At 44.4% G+C, this 5,894-nt stretch overlaps 1 non-coding gene across 1 annotated transcript; it reads left to right on the top strand.

Moving 5' to 3' along the window:
• The first annotated feature begins 5,565 nt into the window (after positions 1-5,565).
• On the top strand, positions 5,566-5,671 carry LOC116563078. The gene has a single exon (XR_004274213.1). It is a non-coding gene; the product is annotated as a U6 spliceosomal RNA (small nuclear RNA).
• Positions 5,672-5,894: the final 223 nt, after the last annotated feature.

The raw sequence follows: 5,894 nt of genomic DNA, 5'->3' as shown, positions 1-5,894 counted from the left end.
TCTCAGCTTACTCTGAGTCAAAGGTAATTAAGCCAGTCAGAGTTCCAAAACCACTGGCTTCGAACTGATTCAGACCTTTCACTAAATTAGACCTTCTCAGAATCTGTCGAAATAGTGAGGTTTTTGCCAGCCGTATAATCAGTTCCGTATTCAATTCCTTAAGTAGAGATTTGTTGATAAACCAACCTACCATTTTTAAAACGTAGTTTTGTCTTCGAAAATAAAGAATAATAAAGCCCTTCTTTTAAAAAAAAATCTCAGTTTTCATCAGATCAAATTTCCTTTGCCATTTGCCTCTAGGGTTCCTAGGGATTCTGATTTTTTTTAATGCTGAGTTTACTCCTTTATTAGACAGTCATTGAAATTGACCTCATTCCCATAGAGGGGTGATTATGGGTTTATTCCTTTTACAAGGCTGGTGGCTGACAGAAGTGATACTGCTGGTAGCTTCAAGGAAATGTGTTTTATAAAATGAGGACTAAGATTGTTAGAAAGCTGATTTTGGCATGTTTTTCTAACTTTAAAAAAATGAGAACAGGAAAAAACAGTTTCTCTCAAAAAGGGCTCTGCATGTATAGATAGGATTTCAAAATCTAAAGCCCCCCAAAATATAAATAAAGATGAGTTTCACTCCCTGACCCCCACTTCCCATTCTCTAGGCCAGCCAGGTCTATCTCTAAGCCTGGAGCAGAAAGCAGACCTACCCACAGCTCCCAGATTCTCCCTGATGGCCCATGGCATTTGGATGTGACAATGTTCAGACTCACCCCAACAAAATAAATTATCACCTTTTGAACTTTTACAAGAATCACCTTGGCCAAGTGCAGTGGCTCACGCCTTTAATCCCAACACTTTAGGAGGCCAAGGTGGGAGGATTTTTCAAGCCCAGGATTTGAAGACCAGCCTGGGCAACATAGTCAGACTTTGTCTCTACTAAAAAGAAAAATAAATAAAATAGGCAGGCATGATGGCCTGAGCCTGTAGTCCCAGCTACTCAGAAGGCTGAGGTGGGAGGATCATCAGAGCTGGGGAGGTTGAGGCTGCAGTGAGCTGTGATCACACCACTGCATTCCAGGCTGGAACCTGGGCGACAGACTGAGACCTTGTCTCAAAAGAAAAAAAAAAAAATCACCTTGCCTGACGCTTGAAACTGATTTCATGATCTCAGAGACTCCCCTGGTAGAAAAGTCAGGAAAGGCCTCCCATAGTTAAGAGTTAGGACCCAGCCCATCCTTCCCATGTAGCTTCCCAGATGGTCTGGGTTCAAATCCTGGCTCTGCCGCTAGCCAGCTGTGTGACTCTGAGCAAGTCACTTAAACTTTCTGTGCTTTGCTTTTCTCATCTGCCAAGTGGAAGTAACAATTAAGAATCAAATGACTTACTATTTGTAAAAGTTCTTGCCATAAGAGCTTTTGTGCGTTGTTTGATGAAAGCAAGCCGCTGTGGTTTTGTCTTACGTCTGGCCGACAGATGGCTGCCCTCCTCCCCAGCCTGAGCCTCCAAGTGGCCATTTCCCCAGTGAGCTCACTGCCCACTTCCTAACTCTTGCCCCCTCCTGCCTTCCACTCAGAGAAACGTCTGTTCAGGCCTTGACATTCCTCAACAGCTCTCCGATTTTTCCTAGTCCCTCCTTCTGCCTTCTTCACAAAGACAGTGCCACACCTGCCTCTCCCTCCAAATCTCCGGGCCTCACTCACACTTGGCTTCTCTCCTTCTTTGCAGAGAAAATAATGCCAAACAGAAATACCCACAAATTCCTTCCACGCCTCTCACTCTGTCATGCTCCTGGCCACGCCTCCTTTCTCCCCAACTCTCCTTCTTACCAGAGTGGAGGCGGTCCCATCCCTCTACCATCTGAGGCTGGTTGCCATCCCCCGTGGGGCCTGCCAGTGCAGTTGTGCAGGTGGTGCACTGCACAAGGGCACCTAGCCAAGGTGTCAGTAGAAACTAAAATCCAACCCACTTGTTCTTTCCAAATCCTTTATCCTGGCAGGAGATGCCCAGACATGTGCTTTTTCTAAATCATTCACCGAGAAGGGCCCATTTTTCAAATTTAAGCAGATAATTTTTTTTTTTTTTTGAGACAAACTTTCACTTTTGTCGCCCAGGCTAGAGTGCAATGGTGCGATCTTGGCTCACTGCAACCTCCACCTCTAAGGTTCAAGTGATTATCCTGCCTCAGCCTCCTGAGAAGCTGGGATTGCAGGCATGAGCCACCACGCCCGGCTAATTTTTGTATTTTTAGTAGAGACGAGGTTTCACCATGTTGGCCAGGCTGGTCTCAAATTCCTGACCTCAGATGATCCACCTGCCTCAGCCTCCCAGACTGCTGTGATTACAGGTGTGAGCCACTGTACCCAGCTACGTAGATATCTTATAGGCAAGCGGAGATCGTGGCTCCTGAGCATAAAACCTCAGATAGCCCTGTTCTTTCCTAGCCTTTATCATGCTGCCACCTCTTTCCCAACCTCTCCTTTATCAGCTTCTACCTTCAGTCTCAGAGCTGTCGTGAGCAGAGGATGACATGAAGAAGGAAAAGCAGCCAACACTTGAAATGGTGCAAAGAAATTACCATGTGTCCTTCAGTGCTGGGTGTTGCAAGTCAGATGCCTCCCCCCATATCTTACCATGTTGCTGGTTCACACATTAATGAGTTAATTGAATCTATGACCCATGCTCACTATACAGAAAGTTAAGCTTTCAATATCTTGGAAATTATACCTTAACAAGGGGATTCTGAGGAGAGTGGAGCCTGAATGAACTCCCTTTCCTTCCAGGATCCCAATTCCAGGCTATTGCCTTTCCTGAGCAAGACCCGATTCCTGCAAAAATCACTTCTATGTGGGTTCCCTTCCTCTTGGACAATTAGCTTATGAAATGTGACCATTTCAGGGAAAACTCAGGTTTTCTGGCTCCCTAGACCCTGCATGAGACTACTGAGTCTTCCTGACCTTTACTAAAGCAGAAAGTTGCTAGCATAGGTTGGATTTCCCACCCACAAGTTTGAGAGAGACCAGGGAGCAGAGAAACCTCCTGTGGATACCTTAGCAGGGGGCTAACAGCCTGTCATGAACCACAGGTCCTCAGGGTCAGATGCCCTTCCTTCCTCCTCATCTTTAAGGACACTTCTCAGCCAGATCTACACGCAAAGAAATAGATACCAAAAGATAACTGTTCAACAAAGGGACCTCCAGAGAAGGATGAGGTAGAACAATCGTATCACACATTTACTGGCTAGAACTGGAGCTTGAAAAGATAAATTAACATCTCTTTGGCAAAAAAAAAAATGACAGTAAGCTTTAAGATACAAATGCATCACACACAAAAAGAACTTCTGAAGCTTAAAACAAGAACTTCGAGCTTTGGCTGGGTGCAGTGGCTCATACCTGTAATCCTAGCACTTTGAGAGACAGATGGGAAGATTGCCTGAGGCCAGGAGTTCGAGACCAGCCTACCAGCATAGCAAGACCCCATCTCTTTTTCTATTTTTAAAAGAAGAAGAAAAAAAAAAAAAACTTTGAGCTTTAAAAAAAGAAACAGTAAGGCCGGGCGCGGTGGCAAGAGCCTGTAATCCCAGCACTTTGGGAGGCCGAGGCGGGTGGATCACGAGGTCAAGAGATCGAGACCATCCTGGTCAACATGGTGAAACCCCGTCTCTACTAAAAATACAAAAAATTAGCTGGGCATGGTGGTGCGTGCCTGTAATCCCAGCTACTCAGGAGGCTGAGGCAGGAGAATTGCCTGAAACCAGGAGGCGGAGGTTGCGGTGAGCCGAGATCACGCCATTGCACTCTAGCCTGGGTAACATGAGTGAAACTCCATCTCAAAAAAAAAAAGAAACAGTAAATAAATTAAAGGAGAGGATATCATTGGTGAGCCCTGAATTAGAAACCTGGAAGATTAAGTACAAAAATAATCTTAAAGTATAGAGAAAAAAGATAATGAGATAAAAATAATACTGGAAAATATAAAAGACTTAGACGAAAGATCCAGGAGTCCTAACATGTAAAGAACAGAAGTCCCATTTGGAGACAAAATAAGAGTAGGAAAAGAGGCAACAATTAAATACCTCAGTTCAGAAAAGTTTCCTGAACTGAGGAAGTACCTGAACAGCCTGTGCAGTCCATGGAGACACAAGGACTGCCCGGCCAAGAAATTACGCACATAATAGGATGGAAGACATACGAGGATATGCAAGAACTCAAAGGTAAGCCTGAAGATAAGAAACAGTGTATGTAAACTAAAAGATGGTTGTTGCTTCACTTCTGACCTCCAAATCTCCCACATCAACAACCTCTCTTATGTCCCACCCTAATGAGAAATTTATAGTAAAGAAGTTGTTTGTAATCTAGTTCATCCTAGCCAAATTCACATATTTAAAAACGACTATACCAACTAAGGCTAAAAAACAGAGTAGTATTTTTTTTTTTTTTTTTTTTTTTTTTGAGATGGAGTCTTGCTCTGTAACCAGGCTGGAGTGCAATGGCGCAATCTCGGCTCACTGCAACCTCCACCTCCCGGGTTCAAGCAATTCTCCTGCTTCAGCATCCGGAGTGGCTGGGATTACAGGCGCACACCACCACATCCAGTGAACTTTTTGTATTTTTAGTCGAGATGGGGTTTCACCATGTTGGCCAGGATGGTCTCTATCTCCTGACCTTGTGATCTGCCCGCCTTGGCCTCCCAAAATGCTGGGATTACAGACGTGAGCCACCACGCCTAGCCAAGAACACAACAGAACAGTTTTTTTTAGTCCCATCTTCTCTGCATGGCTTCCAGTCAACGCCTGAGCAAGGCAGTATTACAAAGGCTTAGTCACTGTGCCCAGTGAGGGAATTCCCTTAGTAGGCAATCGTTGCTCCAGAGCTCCCCCATCAGGCTGGCAGAGGTAGTATCAGGAATTCATCTTGATGCGACTGCTCCCCTGTCCAATCCTGTTTCTTCCCATTTTCTTTCACAGGTGTCACTCCACAATCAATCTTTTGTATTTCTAACTCTGGCTTAGCATCTGCATCTCAGAAATTCCAACCAGCATAAAATAATTTTAAAGCAACCATTATAACTATACTCAAGGACTGAAAATATGCTTCAAATGAATAAATAGAAATTTCAACAGATAAATAGAAACTACAAAAAAGAATCAAAGGAACATGATAGAATTCAACATCTGGATTTCTTAAAGTTCACTGGATAGGCTTAACAAGAGATGAGAGGTGGCCGGGCGCGGTGGCTCACACCTGTAATCCCAGCACCTTGGGAGGCCGAGGAGGGTGGATCACGAGGTCAAGAGATCGAGACCATCCTGGTCAACATGGTGAAACCCCGTCTCTACTAAAAATACAAAAATTAGCTGGGCATGGTGGCGCATGCCTGTAATCCCAGCTACTCAGGAGGCTGAGGCAGGAGAATTGCCTGGACCCAGGAGGCGGAGGTTGCGGTGAGCCGAGATCGCGCCATTGCACTCCAGCCTGCGGAACAAGAGTGAAACTCCGTCTCAAAAAAAAAGAGATGAGAGGTAACAGAGGTCAACAGACTTGGAGATCAGTCAATAGAAATATCCTGGCTGTGCTCACTTCGGCAGCACATATGCTAAGATTGGAATGATGCAGAGAAGATTAGCATGCCCCTGCACAAAGATGATATGCAAATTCGTGAAACATTATAAAATAATTTTTTATTTTTTTAAAAAGGAACATCCTAAAGAATCGAAAAAATTAAAAATGGTGAAATTTCAGTGACCTGTGGAGCAATATCAAAAGTTTTAACTTTGTATCATTGGAGTCCCTGAAGGCAACAAAAGATTGGGACAAAAAAAAATTTATGTGCTGGGCGCAGTGCCTCACACCTGTATTCCCAGCACTTTATGAGGCCAAGGTGGATAGATCACCTGAGGT

Source organism: Sapajus apella, unplaced genomic scaffold (assembly GCF_009761245.1).
Source record: "Sapajus apella isolate SASKATOON/1434 unplaced genomic scaffold, GSC_monkey_1.0 scaffold33, whole genome shotgun sequence".
Lineage (NCBI taxonomy): Eukaryota > Metazoa > Chordata > Mammalia > Primates > Cebidae > Sapajus > Sapajus apella.
The sequence above is the reverse complement of the archived record's forward strand: the minus strand, read 5'-3'. Positions and strand labels throughout refer to the sequence as shown.